This window comes from Rhinatrema bivittatum, chromosome 19, assembly GCF_901001135.1.
Source record: "Rhinatrema bivittatum chromosome 19, aRhiBiv1.1, whole genome shotgun sequence".
Lineage (NCBI taxonomy): Eukaryota > Metazoa > Chordata > Amphibia > Gymnophiona > Rhinatrematidae > Rhinatrema > Rhinatrema bivittatum.
The window spans coordinates 40,781,590-40,801,059 of NC_042633.1; the positions used below are offsets into that span (position 1 = coordinate 40,781,590).

Sequence of the window (19,470 nt, forward strand, 5' to 3'; positions counted from 1 at the left end):
GGATTGAGCCGACTGTGGGAGCAGCAGAGATCGGGGAAAGTTTCCTTGTATTTTGTGCTGTAAAAGTCTGCAGAAGAGCGGGAGACTGAAGTCCTGGTGTGCAGAAGGTTTTGAGATTTATAAATCTAGATGGCCAAATGCCTTCCTGTTTTACTTTTACATTTCCGAATTGCTGCAATGTGAAGGAGAGGAAGGGAGACCGGACGCGTCCTGGGGGAGCTGCACATCTGTAACCTCAGAGATTCTCTCACTGGGAAGATTCAGCGCCAGAGGTAAGAGACCCCCAAACTCCCCGATCCCTCGCCCATGAGCTCCTCAGTAGAGCTGTAGAGGGGGATGGGAAGGGGTTTTACTGCTGGGAGTGACTGGGTGTGTGCTGAGTGTGAGAGAGCCCTGGGGTACGGAGGGAGGAGAGATCCCCTCAGTTCTATCAATGCACCTCACTCCTGCCCTGCAAAACCTTGTGCTATTCCAGTACTGAGACCCTCACACACAGCTCTGCCAATGCACCTCACTCCTGCCCTGCAGCACCTCCTGCTATTCCAGTACTGAGACCCCACACACAGCTCTGCCAATGCTCCTCACTCCTGCCCTGCAGCACCTCCTGCTATTCCAGTACTGAGACCCTCACACACAGCTCTACCAATGCACCTCACTCCTGCCCTGCAGCACCCCCTGCTATTCCAGTACTGAGACCCTCACACACAGCTCTGCCAATGCACCTCACTCCTGCCCTGCAGCACCTCCTGCTATTCCAGTACTGAGACCCTCACACACAGCTCTGCCAATGCACCTCACTCCTGCCCTGCAGCACCTCCTGCTATTCCAGTACTGAGACCCTCACACACAGCTCTGCCAATGCTCCTCACTCCTGCCCTGCAGCACCTCCTGCTATTCCAGTACTGAGACCCTCACACACAGCTCTGCCAATGCACCTCACTCCTGCCCTGCAGCACCTCCTGCTATTCCAGTACTGAGACCCTCACACACAGCTCTGCCAATGCACCTCACTCCTGCCCTGCAGCACCTCCTGCTATTCCAGTACTGAGACCCCACACACAGCTCTGCCAATGCACCTCACTCCTGCCCTGCAGCACCTCCTGCTATTCCAGTACTGAGACCCCACACACAGCTCTGCCAATGCTCCTCACTCCTGCCCTGCAGCACCTCCTGCTATTCCAGTACTGAGACCCTCACACACAGCTCTGCCAATGCACCTCACTCCTGCCCTGCAGCACCTCCTGCTATTCCAGTACTGAGACCCTCACACACAGCTCTGCCAATGCTCCTCACTCCTGCCCTGCAGCACCTCCTGCTATTCCAGTACTGAGACCCTCACACACAGCTCTGCCAATGCTCCTCACTCCTGCCCTGCAGCACCTCCTGCTATTCCAGTACTGAGACCCTCACACACAGCTCTGCCAATGCACCTCACTCCTGCCCTGCAGCACCTCCTGCTATTCCAGTACTGAGACCCTCACACACAGCTCTGCCAATGCTCCTCACTCCTGCCCTGCAGCCCCTCCTGCTATTCCAGTACTGAGACCCTCACACACAGCTCTGCCAATGCACCTCACTCCTGCCCTGCAGCACCCCCTGCTATTCCAGTACTGAGACCCTCACACACAGCTCTGCCAATGCACCTCACTCCTGCCGTGCAGCACCTCCTGCTATTCCAGTACTGAGACCCTCACACACAGCTCTGCCAATGCACCTCACTCCTGCCCTGCAGCACCCCCTGCTATTCCAGTACTGAGACCCTCACACACAGCTCTGCCAATGCACCTCACTCCTGCCCTGCAGCACCCCCTGCTATTCCAGTACTGAGACCCTCACACACAGCTCTACCAATGCACCTCACTCCTGCCCTGCAGCACCTCCTGCTATTCCAGTACTGAGACCCTCACACACAGCTCTGCCAATGCACCTCACTCCTGCCCTGCACCACCCCCTGCTATTCCAGTACTGAGACCCTCACACACAGCTCTGCCAATGCACCTCACTCCTGCCCTGCAGCACCCCCTGCTATTCCAGTACTGAGACCCTCACACACAGCTCTACCAATGCACCTCACTCCCGCCCTGCAGCACCTCCTGCTATTCCAGTACTGAGACCCTCACACACAGCTCTGCCAATGCACCTCACTCCTGCCCTGCAGCACCCCCTGCTATTCCAGTACTGAGACCCTCACACACAGCTCTACCAATGCACCTCACTCCTGCCCTGCAGCACCCCCTGCTATTCCAGTACTGAGACCCTCACACAGCTCTGCCAATGCACCTCACTCCTGCCCTGGAGCACCCCCTGCTATTCTAGTACTGAGACCCTCACACACAGCCCTGCCAATGCACCTCACTCCTGCCCTGGAGCACCCCCTGCTATTCCAGTACTGAGACCCTCACACACAGCTCTGCCAATGCACCTCACTCCTGCCCTGCAGCACCCCCTGCTATTCCAGTACTGAGACCCTCACACACAGCTCTGCCAATGCACCTCACTCCTGCCCTGCAGCACCTGCTGCTATTCCAGTACTGAGTCCCTCACACACAGCTCTGCCAATGCACCTCACTCCTGCCCTGCAGCACCCCCTGCTATTCTAGTACTGAGACTAGAATAGCAGGGGGTGCTATTCCAGTACTGAGACCCTCACACACAGCTCTGCCAATGCACCTCACTCCTGCCCTGCAGCACCTCCTGCTATTCCAGTACTGAGACCCTCACACACAGCTCTGCCAATGCACCTCACTCCTGCCCTGCAGCACCTCCTGCTATTCTAGTACTGAGACCTTCACACACACACAGCTCTACCAATGCACCTCCCTCCTGCCCTGCAGCACCCCCTGCTATTCCAGTACTGAGACCCTCACACACAGCTCTGCCAATGCACCTCCCTCCTGCCCTGCAGCACCCCCTGCTATTCCAGTACTGAGACCCTCACACACAGCTCTGCTAATGCACCTCACTCCTGCCCTGCAGCACCTCCTGCTATTCTAGTACTGAGACCTTCACACACACAGCTCTGCCAATGCACCTCCCTCCTGCCCTGCAGCACCCCCTGCTATTCCAGTACTAGACCCTCACACACAGCTCTGCCAATGCACCTCACTCCTGCCCTGCAGCACCTCCTGCTATTCCAGTACTGAGACCCTCACACACAGCTCTGCCAATGCACCTCACTCCTGCCCTGCAGCACCCGCTGCTATTCCAGTACTGAGACCCTCACACACAGCTCTGCCAATGCACCTCACTCCTGCCCTGCAGCACCTGCTGCTATTCCAGTACTGAGTCCCTCACACATAGCTCTGCCAATGCACCTCACTCCTGCCCTGCAGCACCCCCTGCTATTCCAGTACTGAGACCCTCACACACAGCTCTGCCAATGCACCTCACTCCTGCCCTGCAGCACCCACTGCTATTCCAGTACTGAGACCCTCACACACAGCTCTGCCAATGCACCTCACTCCTGCCCTGCAGCACCTGCTGCTATTCCAGTACTGAGTCCCTTACACATAGCTCTGCCAATGCACCTCACTCCCGCCCTGCAGCACCTCCTGCTATTCCAGTACTGAGACCCGCACACACACACAGCTCTGCCAGTGCATCTCACTCCTGCCCTGCAGCACCTCCTGCTATTCCAGTACTGAGACCCGCACACACACACAGCTCTGCCAGTGCATCTCACTCCTGCCCTGCAGCACCTCCTGCTATTCCAGTACTGAGACCCGCACACACACACAGCTCTGCCAGTGCATCTCACTCCTGCCCTGCAGCACCCCTAGCTATTCCAGTACTGAGACCCTCACACACTGCTCTGCCAATGCACCCCACTCCTGTCCTGCACACCTCCTGCTATTCCAGTACTGAGACCCCCACACACAGCTCTGCCAATGCACCTGACTCCTGCCCTGCAGCACCCCCTGCTATTCCAGTACTGAGACCCTTACACACAGCTCTGCCAATGCACCTCACTCCTGCCCTGCAGCACCCCCTGCTATTCCAGTACTGAGACCCTCACACACAGCTCTGCCAATGCACCTCACTCCTGCCCTGCAGCACCTCCTGCTATTCCAGTACTGAGACCCTCACACACAGCTCTGCCCATGCACCTCACTCCTGCCCTGCAGCACCCCCTGCTATTCCAGTACTGATTTGCGGTTACTCAAAGGCCGTAATTCACAAACTGCTCTGAGCGCGCAAGTTCTCCACATCTCTGTCATACATACGGATCTGGAGAGTATTCAAAGCCTGGATAGGCAAGATTCCCATCATTCTGGAGTTCCTACAGGACGGTATGAAGAAGGGGTTGTCAATCAACTCCCTCAAGGTCCAAGTAGCCACACTGACCTGCTTCAGAGCAGAAGTGCACGGTATCCGGCTATCAACCCATCCAGACTTGTCCCGCTTCCTGAAAGGGGTTAAACAACTCCGACCACCCCTAAAGTGGCCGGTGCCTCTATGGAATCTCAGTCTAGATTTAGACTTCCTAGCTGGGGCTTCCTTCAGACCAACACGCAGTCTGTCTCTAGGCCTTTTAACATTGAAGGCTGCATTCCTGATGGCAATATGTTCAGCTTGTTGCATCTCCGAACTACAGGCTCTGTCCTGTCGGGAACCATTCCTCGGGTTAACCCCTGGAACCATACAACTGCGCACAGTCCCCTCCTTCCTTCCGAAAGTGGTTTCCGAGTTTCACTTGAACCAAACCATCTCGCTACCAGCTCCGGATGTACGTAAGGACTTGGATGACTCATGCCTTCTTCGCCACCTGAATGTCCGCAGACTCCTGGTGCGATGCATAGAAAGATCGGACCCGGTGCGAAAAACGCCTCGCTTATTCATTCTTCACAGCTGTAAGAAACAAAGGGAAGCAGCCTCGCAGGCGACCATAGCCCAGCTGGATCAAAGAAGTAATCCAGGCAGCCTACATAGAAGCAGGAAAGCCCTTACCACTACAGGTTAAGGCTCATTCTACAAGGGCCCATAGAAACATAGAAATGACGGCAGAAGAAGACCAAACGGCCCATCCAGTCTGCCCAGCAAGCTTCGCACTTTTTTTTTTTCTCATACTTATCTGTTACTCTTGGCTCTTATTAACCTTTTGGTTCTATTTCCCTTCCACCCCCACCATTAATGTAGAGAGCAGTGTTGGAACTGCATCTATGTGAAATATTTAGCTTAATTAGTTAGGGGTAGTAACCGCCGCAATAAGCAAGCTACACCCATGCTTATTTGTTTTCCCAGACTATGTAATTCAATCTTTGTTGGTTGTCTGTACATAGATCCACTTTTCTTCATTCCCCCTGCCGTTGAAGCAGAGAGCCATGCTGGATACGCATTGAAAGTGAAGTATCAGGCTTATTTGGTTGGGGGTAGGAACCGCCGTAACAAGCCAGCTACTCCCCACTTTGTGAGTGCAAATCCTTTTTTCCACATTCATTCACGTCCTCTAGACTTTATGGATCCACAGTGTTTATCCCATGTCCCTTTTAAAGTCCTTCACAGTTCTGGTCTTCACCACATCCTCCGGAAGGGCATTCCAGGCATCCACCACCCTCTCCGTGAAGAAATACTTCCTGACATTGGTTCTGAGTCTTCCTCCCTGGAGCTTCAAATCTTGACCCCCTGTTTCTGCTGAGTTTTTTCCGATGGAAAAGGCCCAGGCAGTCTCCTGGGCAGAAACCAAGCTGCTGTCGCCCGCCGAGATCTGTCGGGTGGCGACGTGGTCCTCCCTACACACCTTCTCCAGGTTCTCCCGCCTGGACGTTCTGGCCAGGGAGGACACAGCCTTCACAAGCAGCAGCAGTAAGTGGGTCACGGGCAGCCTCTCACCCTGTCCGGGAGTAGCTTTTGTACATCCCACAGGTCCTGAGTCCATCTGGCTACAGGCTAGGAAATGGAGACATTACTTGCCTGATAATTTCATTTTCCTTAGCATAGACAGATGGACTCAGCAATCCCGCCCACGGCTGCCCCGGGAAAAGGAGAACCTCGGATAGCAAATCTCTAGATTAAGCAAATAGGGGTAAGTCGTGTCCTCCCCCCGTCCCCCCCAGTTCAAGACACCCAAAGTTTGTCCGGTGTCTGCGGTAATTGGTTGAGGGCACTGGCGGTCTCCAGTTTGGAAATTAGTTGAACCAGTTCAAGTTTTACTCAAGTTTAATCAAGTTATTTAAGCAAAGATCTATCCACAATGGCTTTTGCAAGAGAATACTGAAGAGCTGAGGTTACTGCAGGGTTATATCTAGGGTGACGTCAGCTTTAAAATCTGACTCCGTCTCCCATCTGCTAGCAGAAGAGCACAATACCCACTGGTCCTGAGTCCTTCTGTCTACACCAAGGAAAATGAAATTATCAGGTAAGTAAGGTCTCCATTTTTCTTACCTTGTATTCCTCTCCCCCCCCACTGGAAACAAATTATTCTGGGGGTGGGGTTTACATGGTGGAGGAGTAACCTGCTGCAAACCAGGGAAGCTCAGGGTTCAAATCCCACCGCTGCTTCTTGTTCCCTCCTGCAAGTCATTTCACTCTCCAGTGCCTCAGGTACAGACTTAGGACCTTAACTTAAGCATTTTTCCTAGAGACCCAGAATAGGGAAAAAGCCTTAGTAAACCAGGCCCGCAGATGATCAGCCTTTAGGGACAGGGAAACACCTACGCTTCCTGAATGCAATCTGCTTAGAAGAATCTGAAAGGCGGAATATAAATCAAATAAAATGCGTTTCATCCTGTGTGGGGAAGCTCCAGATGCTGTCAGTGTCTCTGTCTGTGTGCCCTGATTCTCCTTCTTTTGTTTTCTTGTAGCAAAGCTTTCTGAAGATGGTGGCAGGGGTTTATAAGCTGCTAGAGCAGCTCTGGAATTCATTGCCAGAGGATGTGGTTGCAGCAGTTTGTGTAATTGGGTTTAAAAAAGGTTTTGGTAAGTTCCTAGAGGAAAAATTCCATAAACTGCTATTAATTATTAAGCAATAGTAGCTTGAGATTTATTTAGTGTTTGGGTGCTTGCCAGGTGCTTGTGACTTGGATTGGCCACTGTTGGACACAGGATACTGGGACTGACCCAGTAGGGCATGTTCTTATATTCTTACATATGTTCTTATCTGCTGCTCCCGCTTGGGGGAGTCAGACCCAAACCTTGCTCCACTAAATCTATGTGAACCTCCCCAACTAGTTACTGTGTTCTTTCAGGGAAGGAAAGCTATGATCGTAAGTCGGAGGGTGTACAGAAAAACAGTTTTTTCTGCTTTTCTGTACACTTGCCCGGAGACTACCTAATAGGCTCATCAACACGCATTTGCACGTGATGAGAGCTATTAGTTTCAGGAGCGTTGGCCGCGCATCAAAAAAAAAAACGCACGGCCCCACGGGGGCTAATACGTTCTGTATTGGCCTGACTGTGAGGAGGAAGGGACGGAGCCGTGGCACAGAGATAAATAGGCTTTCACCTCACAGGTGATCTATCCTCCCAGGAAGCAAGAGACCCCCAGCAATGGAGATTTTCCTGGACTACAAGGCAAAAAAAGTTTCATGTTATGAGGAAGTTAATTCTCATCCAGCTACTTCACGCGGATAGTAGACCAATTGAGTCAAAGCAAGCTGATGTTGAACATCACTAGCAAAGCACTCCAGCCTGCGGACCAGCAATTCACAGCAGGCCCTCCTCTCTCCCAGCCACCCCACAGTTTAGCCGGGGACAGAGGCTCTGGGGTTTTACCCCTCTTTCCACCACTCTCTTGTATTACACCCTCCAGTGATTAACAGCTCCTCGCCCCCAATCACAAGAATGAAATGTTCTCTCTTAAAATAAAAGAATCTCTAGCCGACTCTCCTGGAGAATCCCCTGCTGCGGAGAAAACCTCCCGAATCTTCGTTTGAACTGGCGTAGGCTTAAGGGGGGGTCGAGGTTCCCTCCTTTACCTTCCCCTTTCTTTTTGTACGAAGCATTTCAAAATGTAGGCAATCCAAAATAACAAAGATTATGCAGGAGCTCGTCTGACTGCGTCCTCTCTTCACGACGCCATTTTGTTCTCTCCTTCCCTCAAATCTCCGTGCTTTTCGACGAAACATCCTTGAGTCCTGGAGCGCCGGAGACCCCTTCCCCCCCCCCCGTCTACGTTGGAGCACACGAGCCAGTGGAATCGCTGATGCCGAAGCTGCACCAAGTGGAGAAAGCGGTCGAGGTAGGCTCAGCTGCAGGCGCCACGAGGCAAACCCAAGGCCAGGGGACCTTAATCGCCTTGAAGGAATTGAATATTGGTGAAATGAGCGGTGTGGGCAGGTCGCTGCCATTTACTACCGCTCTGGGAAAGAGCCAGACGGAGCGGACAGACCCGGAGAATACAAAGCAGATAGCACCGGTAAATTCACCAGAATTAAAATTGATAAATAAGCCTGAAGTAGTTACTTTCGATGCGTTATGGAATGGTATGGCTATTTTGGAAAAAGCAATAATATCTTTGACGACGACAATTAAGGCTTCTCAAGAGCAGTTTAACCTGGTGAACCCGGTGGTTCTTGCAAATTCAACGAAAATCCAGGAAATGGACTTGCAAATAAACCAGATTAAGGAAATACAAACAGGCCAGATTCAGGGGGACTCAAGGTTAGATAAGAGACTGGAAGGTCTGGAAAATACTCTCAGATCTGAGAATAATACATTTTCCTAAATGTACATTAATTCCCCCAAGGAACAGCTTAAAAGGTATTTCCAGGATATGCTGAATTTCTGCAGTGGTAACCTCAACGATTCAGAAAGCTTATTACTTATTTGGGCCAGTACAGAGAAGGGAGGGAGAGACAGACCGAGGGGAGCAGCCAGAGTCATCATCCCCACTTGATAACCTGTCTGGATTTCTTGAGACAACCCAGGAGGAACAAATTGAAAAGAGAGGGGTTTTGCTGGTGAAGTTTTTGATACCTGCTGAAAGGGATATGGTTTTAAAGAGTTTTTTCTGAAATAGGAACAAGCCGTTCCTTGGAGGGAAAATATGGATATTTCCAGACATTATTAGATCAATGCAACTGGGTAGGAAAAACTTTCTGTCTCTGTGCACTAGAGCTCGCCAATTAGTTGCGAAAATAATGATAAAGTTTCCTTGTAAATGTACACTTAATATAGAAAGTATGTATATGTATTCATGGAGCCAGACCAACCTGAACATTTCCTGAATTCAAGAAGTGAATTAGGGGCTGTTCCACCAAACAATAACGACAATATTTAGATAACATTGCTACTCTCTTTTTTTTCTTTGCACTACAAATGTTTAAGAGATATTACTCCAATTTCTGTTTGTTCTCCCCACATTGCAGACAGGCCGATACAGTAAAACCCGTGGGAGAGCCGACACTCCGAGGTGAGCGCCCGCTCTCTCAACGCGCGCCCAGGCCACTCTGCTAGGAGTGCGATCGAGTATTTAAATGAGAGCCCACGGTAAAAGGAGGCGCTAGGTACACCAGCGCATCCCTAGCACCTCCTTTCTGACAGAAGTGGCAGCTGTCAGCGGGTTTGACAACCGACGCTCAATTTTACTGGCGTCGGTTCTCAAACCCGCTGACAGCCACAGGGTTCGGAAAACGGGTGCCGGCTAAATTGAGGGTCCATTTTCCAACCCGTGGAAGAAGGGTGAATGGGGAGGTCAGTTAGACCTGTGTTCCAAGCATATTCAGGTGAATACCTCTACTGAGAAAGGGGTAATAGTATATAATGTCAGATTTTCCAGATGAAAGGTTTGGAAGCCTTGCCTGGAATTTAAGGCGTGTAATAATGCTTATGTTAATTGATTAAAACTAATAAAAAGAAAATAAAAAAATGAAAGAATCTTTCTAACGCACACAGTGCGCGGTGAAACCTCCTCCCCTCTGCAAACAAACATTAAACGTGCAGAGATTACAGGTTTCTAGCAGGGGCTGTTAGACCCGAGCTGCAGGGGAGCTTCTGAGCCATCTCTCACCGGCACAGACCGTCCAGCACTGCCCTGGGAAAGGAAGCCCCCAGGACAGATTTAGCCTTCCCCGTGTGCGATATTTAGCGCTCACCCTCTCTCACACACATCGCATCCCTCGGTCATTCATTCATTTGTTTATTTAACCGATATCTGGTTCCATGCGAACCCCTCTGTCACAATCAGACCGTGAACACGGAGCAGTGAGAGCAGGCTGGCGGGAAGAGCCGCTTAAACCCCGGGGACCTTTGCACGGTTTGCAGGACTTGCAAGCTTAAAGCCTGGGGAGGGGGAGGCCGTAAAGCGCCGCTCATGCCTGGGCCAGAACCCGCGCTTCCCCCCAGCCTTAGCCCCCATTGCTCCTTCCGTGCTAAGCGGCTTTTCCCGGCAGGGCGGACGCTGCCCGCTCTCGGAGCGCACGGCCGGGCTCTCGGTCACCGACCGGAAGCTACAGCTCCGCCATGTTTGTGAGGGCGAGACAGGCAGGGTGGGAGCCTATCACAGGGGAGCCCTGCTGCAGCCCCGCCCCTTCCTGCTGCTGCGAATGGACGGCAGGGGGAGGAGGCGGGGCACAGCCCGGTCCCAGCCGTTCCTTCGCAGCGAGCAGGAGATTCAGAGAGCCCCAGAGAGACGGATCCAGGCCCGGGGGAGAAGGTGGGGAGAGGCGCGGGCAGAGGGGACGTGGAGGCAGGGACCGGGACCCAGGATCTCACCCTCTGTCCGGTCAGGAGCTGCAAAGAGCCCTACAGAGAGAGAGATCGCGGCCCAGGGGAGAAGGTGGGGGGGAGGAAGGCACCGGGGGACGTGTGCGATGCTGCTGTGTGGGGATCGCTCCCTTATGCAGAGCCCTTCAGCAGCTCATAAAGACTCTGAGGAGCTCTGCTTTCCTATGGGAATCTAACGTTTTGCTGTTTAATGCGGCGATCGAGGAGGCTCCTGCACAGGTCAAGCAGTTCATGTCTCAGGTTCTTAAGGCTGCGAGATGCTCGGTTCCGGCCGAATGGAAGAAGATCGCCGCTCCGGCAATGTCGCGGGCCTGCAGCCGTCCGGATGAGATGCACAGGGGATGGAGCAGGTCAGGGCAATGCGGAGGAACGGGCTGGATCCTTTACAACTATAGGGAAGCCCTAGGAGAAGGGGAAATCCGAGCATTCTCCGGGGCGGGGAATAAAGGAAGGGCTGGGGATATTGCTCTGTACTGTGTATCTGCTGATGACTAAATTATGATGGATAGAAGCGTTGGGCACTTGCTGTTTTCCTGATAAAAAAAAAAAATAACGTTTATTGTAATAAAATCACATCGAAGTGTGTTTAAATGAAACAAAAGCTGAACGTGAACCGGGGGACTTGTGGTTTATTAGTGGCTCCCTCTGAGACCTGAGCCTCTCATGGATCCTGGGAGGCTGCAGTGCTCCGGGTAAAGATATCTTTTAGGAGGTGGGTGGGGAGGCGTTTTTACTCCCTGAAAAGGTCAAATATAAGTTCCGAAAAGAGCTTGGTGTGAAAGCCTCGCTGACCCAATGATTGGGAGCCGGATTAACAACCGTGAGGTTGTGGGTTCGAAGCCCCACCAGCTCACTAAGACCGTGGATTGTAGCATCCTCTCTGGGATAGAGGATGTTACTGATCACAAGGACCAGAAAGGGGTAGTTTTGGTGAAATTTGGGCCATTTTTCCTAGTACAAAGTAGTAAAAGTCCCCGCTGCTGGTGGCTCTTTCTTGTTATTAATTAAGGCTCTTTCTCATTAGAGGTATTCACCGGAATATGCTTGGAACACAGGTCTAACTGACCCCCCTCCTCCCCATCCACCCGCACCACTCACCTACACTGGCCCCCACCTAGCTGCTGAGCCACCAGTCAGCCGGTTACAGACTGTAACCCGGGTTTTTACCCCTTATTCTTTGTATCTGCTGATGACTAAATTATGATGGATAGAGGCGTTGGGCACTTGCTGTTTTCCTGATAAAAAAAAAAAATAACGTTTATTGTAATAAAATCACATCGAAGTGTGTTTAAATTAAACAAAAGCTGAACGTGAACCGGGGGACTTGTGGTTTATAAGCGGCTCCCTCTGAGCACTGAGCCTCTCGTGGATCCTGGGAGGCTGTAGTGCTCCTGGTAAAGATATCTTTTAGGAGGTGGGTGGGGAGGCGTTTTTACTCCCTGAAAAGGTCAAATATAAGTTCCGAAAAGAGCTTAGTGTGAAAACCTCGTTGACCCAAGGGTTGGGAGCCGGGTTAGTAACAATGAGACTGTGGGTTCGAAGCCCCACCAGCTCAGTAACACCGTGGGTTGTAACATCCTCTCCGCGACAGAGGATGTTACTGATCACAAAGACCAGAAAGGGGTAGTTTTGGTGAAATTTGGGCCATTTTGCCTGGTAGAAAGTAGTAAAAGCCCCTGCTGCTGGTGGCTCTTTCTTGTTATTAATTAAGGCTCTTTCTCATTAGAGGTATTCACCGGAATATGCTTGGAACACAGGTCTAACTGACCCCCCTCCTCCCCATCCACCCGCACCACTCACCTACACTGGCCCCCACCTAGCTGCTGAGCCACCAGTCAGCCGGTTACAGACTGTAACCCGGGTTTTTACCGCTTATTCTTCACCTAGCACAGGACTCCAGCCTAAGGACCAGCCCTTCACAGCCGGCTCTGCACTCTCCAGGCAGCCGGGGACAGAGGCTCCGGGGTTTTACCCCTCTTTCCACCCCTCTCTTGTATTACACCCTCCGGTGATTAACAGATCCTCGCCCACAATCACAAGAATGAAATGTTCTCTCTTAAAATAAAAGAATCTTTCTAACGCACACAGTGCGCGCTGAAACCTCCTCCCCTATGCAAACAAACATTAAACGTGCAGAGATTACGGGTTTCTAGCAGGGGCTGTTAGACCCGGGCTGCGGGGGAGCTTCTGAGCCATCTCTCACCGGCACAGACCGTCCAGCACTGCCCTGGGAAAGGAAGCCCCCAGGACAGATTTTGCCTTCCCCGTGTGCGATATTTACCGCTCATTCTCTCACACACATCGCATCCCTCGGTCATTCATTCGTTCATTTAACCGATTTCTGGTTCCATGCGAACTCCTCTGTCACAATCAGACCGTGAACACGGAGCAGTGAGAGCAGACTAGCGGGAAGAGCCGCTTAAACCCCGGGGACCTTTGCACGGTTTGCAGGACTTGCAAGCTTAAAGCCTGGGGAGGGGGAGGCCGTAAAGGGCCGCTCATGCCTGGGCCAGAACCCGCGCTTCCCCCCAGCCTTAGCCCCCATTGCTCCTTCCGTGCTAAGCGGCTTTTCCCGGCAGGGCGGCCGCTGCCCGCTCTCGGAGCGCACGGCAGGGCTCTCGGTCACCGACCGGAAGCTACAGCTCCGCCATTGTTGTGAGGGCGAGACAGGCAGGGTCGGAGCCTAATCACAGGAGAGAGCTCTGCTGCAGCCCCGCCCCTTCCTGCTGCTGCGAATGGACGGCAGGGGGAGGAGGCGGGGCACAGCACAGCCCGGTCCCAGCCGTTCCTTCGCAGCGAGCAGGAGCTTCAGAGAGCCCCAGAGACGGATCCAGGCCCGGGGGAGAAGGTGGGGAGAGGCGCGGGGAGGAAGGCACCGGGGGACGTGTGCGATGCTGCTGTGTGGGGATCGCTCCCTTATGCAGAGCCCTTCAGCAGCTCATAAAGACTCTGAGGAGCTCTGCTTTCCTATGGGAATCTAACGTTTTGCTGTTTAATGCGGCGATCGAGGAGGCTCCTGCACAGGTCAAGCAGTTCATGTCTCAGGTTCTTAAGGCTGCGAGACGCTCGGATCCGGCCGAATGGAAGAAGATCGCCGGTTCAGTATTGTCGCGGGCCTGCAGCCGTCCGGATGAGATGCACAGGGGATGGAGCAGGTCAGGGCAATACGGAGAAACGGGCTGGATCCTTTACAACTATAGGGAAGCCCTAGGAGAAATGGAAATCCGAGAAGATGGATGTGAACCGCGGGACTTGTGGTTTATTAGTGGCTCCCTCTGAGACCTGAGCCTCTCGTGGATCCTGTAGTGCTCCGGGTAAAGATATCTTTTAGGAGGTGGTTGGGGAGGCGTTTTTACTCCCTGAAAAGGTCAAATATAAGTTCCGAAAAGAGCTTAGTGTGAAAGCCTCGCTGGCCCAAGGGTTGGGTGCCGGGTTAGTAACAGTGAGGCTGTGGGTTCGAACCCCCCCACCAGCTCAGTAAGACCGTGGATTGTAACATCCTCTCCGGGACGGAGAAACTCAGGAAGACCGTAGATTGAAGGATCCTCTCCGGGACAGGAGAAACTCCGGGATGGAGAAACTCAGGAAGACCGAGGATTGAAAGATCCAGAGGAGAAACAAGAAACAGATCCAGAGGAGAAACAAGAAACAGCCACCAGCAGGGGGTTTTACTACTTTCTACTAGGAAAAATGGCCCAAATTTCACCAAAATTACCCCTTTCTAGTCCTTTTCTCCTTCTCAGAGTGGATCTTTCAATCCACGCTCTTACTGAGTATCTCCGGTCTTACTCTTACTGAGTATCTCCTTCTCAGAGAGGATCTTTCAATCCACGGTCTTACTGGGTATCTCCTTCGCGGGGAGGATGTTACAATCCACGGCCTTACTGAGCTGGTGGGGGTTCGAACCCACAGCCTCACTGTTACTAACCCGGCACCCAACCCTTGGGCCAGCGAGGCTTTCACACTAAGCTCTTTTCGGAACTTATATTTGACCTTTTCAGGGAGTAAAAACGCCTCCCCAACCACCTCCTAAAAGATATCTTTACCAGGAACACTACAGGATCCACGAGAGGCTCAGGTCTCCGAGGGAGCCACTTATAAACCACAAGTCCCGCGGTTCACATCCATCTTCTCTTTGATTTAAACACACTTCGATGTGATTTTATTACAATAAAGTTAGTTATCAGGAAAACAGCAAGTGCACAACACCCCTATCCATCATAATTCAGTCATCAGCCAATACACAGGTCAGAGCAATATCCCCAGCCCTTCTGTTATTCCCCCGCCCCGGAGAATACTCGGATTTCCACGTCTCCTAGGGCTTCCCTATATCTGTAAAGGATCCAGCCCGTTTCTCCGTATTGCCCTGACCTGCTCCATCCCCTGTGCATCTCATCCGGACGGCTGCAGGCCCGCGACATTGCCGGAGCGGCGATCTTCTTCCATTCGGCCGGATCCGAGCATCTCGCAGCCTTAAGAACCTGAGACATGAACTGCTTGACCTGTGCAGGAGCCTCCTCGATCGCCGCATTAAACAGCAAAACGTTAGATTCCCATAGGAAAGCAGAGCTCCTCAGAGTCTTTATGAGCTGCTGAAGGGCTCTGCATAAGGGAGCGATCCCCACACAGCAGCATCGCACACGTCCCCCGGTGCCTTCCTCCCCGCGCCTCTCCCCTGGGCCTGGATCCGTCTCTCGGAAGCTCCTGCTCGCTGCGAAGGAACGGCTGGGACCGGGCTGTGCTGTGCCCCGCCTCCTCCCCCTGCCGTCCATTCGCAGCAGCAGGAAGGGGCGGGGCTGCAGCAGAGCTCTCTCCTGTGATAGGCTCCCACCCTGCCTGTCTCGCCCTCACAACCATGGCGGAGCTGTAGCTTCCGGTCGGTGACTGAGAGCCCGGCCGTGCGCTCCGAGAGCGGGCAGCGTCCGCCCTGCCGGGAAAAGCCGCTTAGCACGGAAGGAGCAATGGGGGTAAGGCTGGGGGGAAGCGCGAGTTCTGGCCTAGGCATGAGCGGCCCTTTACGGCCTCCCCCTCCCCAGGCTTTAAGCTTGCAAGTCCTGCAAACCGTGCAAAGGTCCCCGGGGTTTAAGCGGCTCTTCCCGCCAGCCTGCTCTCAGTGCTCCGTGTTCACGGTCTGATTGTGACAGAGGGGTTCGCATGGAACCAGAAATCGGTTAAATGAACGAATGAATGACCGAGGGATGCGATGTGTGTGAGAGAATGAGCGGTAAATATCGCACACGGGGAAGGCAAAATCTGTCCTGGGGGCTTCCTTTCCCAGGGCAGTGCTGGACGGTCTGTGCCGGGGAGAGATGGCTCAGAAGCTCCCCCGCAGCCCGGGTCTAACAGCCCCTGCTAGAAACCCGTAATCTCTCACGTTTAATGTTTGCATAGGGGAGGAGGTTTCACCGCGCACTGTGTGCGTTAGAAAGATTCTTTTATTTTAAGAGAGAACACTTCATTCTTGTGAGTGCGGGCGAGGATCTGTTAATCACTGGATGGTGTAATACAAGAGAGTGGTGGAAAGAGGGGTAAAACCCCGGAGCCTCTGTCCCCGGCTGCCCGCAGAGTGCAGAGCCGGCTGTGAAGGGCTGGTCCTTAGGCTGGAGTCCTGTGCTAGGTGAAGAATAAGGGGTAAAAACCCGGGTTACAGTCTGTAACCGGCTGACTGGTGGCTCAGCAGCTAGGTGGGGGCCAGTGTAGGGAAGTGGTGCGGGTGGATGGGGAGGAGGGGGGTCAGTTAGACCTGTGATCCGAGCATATTCCGGTGAATACTTCTAATGAGAAAGAGCCTTAATTAATAACAAGAAAGAAAATGGCCCAAATTTCACCAAAACTACCCCCCTTTCTGGTCCTTGTGATCAGTAACATCCTCTGTCGCGGAGAGGATGTTACAACCCACGGTGTTAGTGAGCTGGTGGGGCTTCGAACCCACAGTCTCACTGTTACTAACCCAGCTCCCAACCCTTGGGTCAGCGAGGCTTTCACACTAATCTCGTTTCGGAACTTATATTTGACCTTTTCAGGGAATAAAAACGCCTCCCCACCCACCTCTTAAAAGATATCTTTACCAGGAACACTGCAGTCTGTAACTGGCTGACTGGTGGCTCAGCAGCTCTGTCCGATGGCTCCGTTACAGGGATTCGCTCGAATATAGGAGGGCGTGGGTTCGAGTCCAGTGGTGCGGGTGGATGGGGCTTTTACTACTTTCTACCAGGCAAAAATGGCCCAAATTTCACCAAAACTAGCCCTTTCTGGTCCTTGTGATCAGTAACATCCTCTGTCGCGAAGATGATGTTATACTACTGAGCTGATGGGGCTTCGAACCCACAGCCTCACTGTTACTAACCCGGCTCCCAACCCTTGGGTCAGCGAGGCTTTCACACTAAGCTCTTTTCGGAACTTATATTTGACCTTTTCAGGGAATAAAAAAGCCTCCCCACCCACCTCCTAAAAGATATCTTTACCAGGAGCACTATAGCCTCCCAAAATCTACCGGTGGCTCAGAGCTCAGAGGGCACTACTTATAAATCATAGGTCTCACAGTTCACATTCAGCCTCTGTTTTATACACTTCGATGTGATTTTTATTACAATAATTTTTTTTTTTTAATCAGGAAAATAGCAAGTGCACAACGCCTGTATCCATCGTAATTCAATCAGCACCAATCAACAGCACAGAACAATATCCCCAGCCCCGGAGAATGCTCGGATTTCCCCTTCTCCTAGGGCTTCCCTATAGTTGTAAAGGATCCAGCCCGTTTCTCCGTATCGCCCTGACCTGCTCCATCCCCTGTGCATCTCATCCGGACGGCTGCAGGCGCGCGACAATACTGGACCGGCGATCTTCTTCCATTCGGACGGAACCGAGCATCTCGCAGCCTTAAGAACCTGAGACATGAACTGCTTGACCTGTGCAGGAGCCTCCTCGATCGCCGCATTAAACAGCAAAACGTTAGATTCCCATAGGAAAGCAGAGCTCCTCAGAGTCTTTATGAGCTGCTGAAGGGTTCTGCATAAGGGAGCGATCCCCACACAGCAGCAGCATCGCACACGTCCCCCGGTGCCTTCCTCCCCCCACCTTCTCCCCTGGGCCGCGATCTCTCTCTGTGTAGGGCTCTTTGCAGCTCGCGGCCGGACAGAGGGTGAGATCCTGGGACCCGGTCCCTCCCTCCACGTCCTCTCTGCCCGCGCCTCTCCCTACCTTCTCCCCCGGGCCTGGATCCGTCTCTGGGGCTCTCTGAATCTCCTGCTCGCTGCGAAGGAACGGCCGGGACCGGGCTGTGCTGTGCCCCGCCTCCTCCCCCTGCCGTCCATTCGCAGCAGCAGGAAGGGGCGGGGCTGCAGCAGGGCTCCCCTGTGATTAGGCTCCCACCCTGCCTGTCTCGCCCTCACAACCATGGCGGAGCTGTAGCTTCCGGTCGGTGACCGAGAGCTCGGCCGTGCGCTCCGAGAGCGGGCAGCGTCCGCCCTGCCGGGAAAAGCCGCTTAGCACGGAAGGAGCAATGGGGGGAAGGCTGGGGGGAAGCGCGGGTTCTGGCCCAGGCATGAGTTGCGCTTTACGGCCTCCCCCTCCCCAGGCTTTAAGCTTGCAAGTCCTGCAAACGTCTCCGGGGTTTAACCGGCTCTTCCCGCCAGCCTGCTCTAACTGCTCCGTGTTCACGGTCTGATTGTGACTGAGGGGTTTGTATGGAACCAGAAATCGGTTAAATAAATACATTAATGAATGACCGAGGGATGCGATGTGTGTGAGAGAGGGTGAGCGGTAAATATCGCACACGGGGAAGGCTAAATCTGTCCTGGGGGCTTCCTTTCCCAGGGCAGTGCTGGACGGTGTGTGATGGCTCAGAAGCTCCCCCGCAGCCCAGGTCTAACAGCCCCTGCTAGAAACCCGTAATCTCTGCACGTTTAATGTTTGTTTGCATAGGGGAGGAGGTTTCACCGCGCACTGTGTGCGTTAGGAAGATTCTTTTATTTTAGGAGAGAACATTTCATTCTTGTGAGTGCGGGCGAGGATCTGTTAATCACTGGAGGGTGTAATACAAGAGAGGGGTAAAACGCCGGAGCCTCTGTCCCCGGCTGCCCGGAGAGTGCAGAGCCGGCTGTGAAGGGCTGGTGCTTAGGCTGGAGTCCTGTGCTAGGAGAAGAATAAGGGGTAAAAACCCGGAAGAGTCTGTACCCAGCTGACTGGTGGCTCAGCAGCTCTGTCCGATGGCTCCGTTACAGGGATTTACTCGAATATAGGAGGGCGCGGGTTCGAGTCTAGCTTAGCCAGAAGCTAGGTGGGGGCCAGTGTAGGTAAGTGGTGCGGGTGGATGGGGCGGAGGTGGGGGTCAGTTAGACCTGTGTTCCAAGCATATTCCAGTGAATACCTCTAATGAGAAAGAGCCTTAATTAATAACAAGAAAGAGCCACCAGCAGACTGGGGGTTTTACTACTTTCTACTAGGAAAAAAATAGCCCAAATTTTACCAAAACTACCCCTTTCTGGTCCTTGTGATCAGTAACATCCTCTGTCGCGGAGAGGATGCTACAACCCACGGTGTTACTGAACTGGTGGGACTTCTTGTTACTGAGCTGGTGTAGCATCCTCTCCGGGAGCTGGTGGGGCTTCAAACCCACAACCTCAACGTTACCGAGCTGGTGGGGCTTCAAACCCACAACCTCAACGTTACCGAGCTGGTGGGGCTTCGAACCCACAACCTCAACGTTACCGAGCTGGTGGGGCTTCGAACCCACAATCTCACTGTTACTAACCCGGCTCCCAACCCTTGGGTCAGCGAGGTTTTCACACCAACTACTTTTCGGAACTT

General features: G+C 53.0%; 1 protein-coding gene and 1 long non-coding RNA gene across 2 annotated transcripts in view; one reads left to right on the plus strand and one right to left on the minus strand.

Moving 5' to 3' along the window:
• KRI1 (KRI1 homolog) overlaps positions 1-19,470 on the minus strand; it is a 212,971-nt gene that overhangs the window by 22,139 nt on the left and 171,362 nt on the right.
• On the plus strand, positions 15,574-18,388 carry LOC115081231. The gene is made up of 2 exons (XR_003853751.1): positions 15,574-15,629; positions 17,276-18,388. It is a non-coding gene; the product is annotated as an uncharacterized LOC115081231 (long non-coding RNA).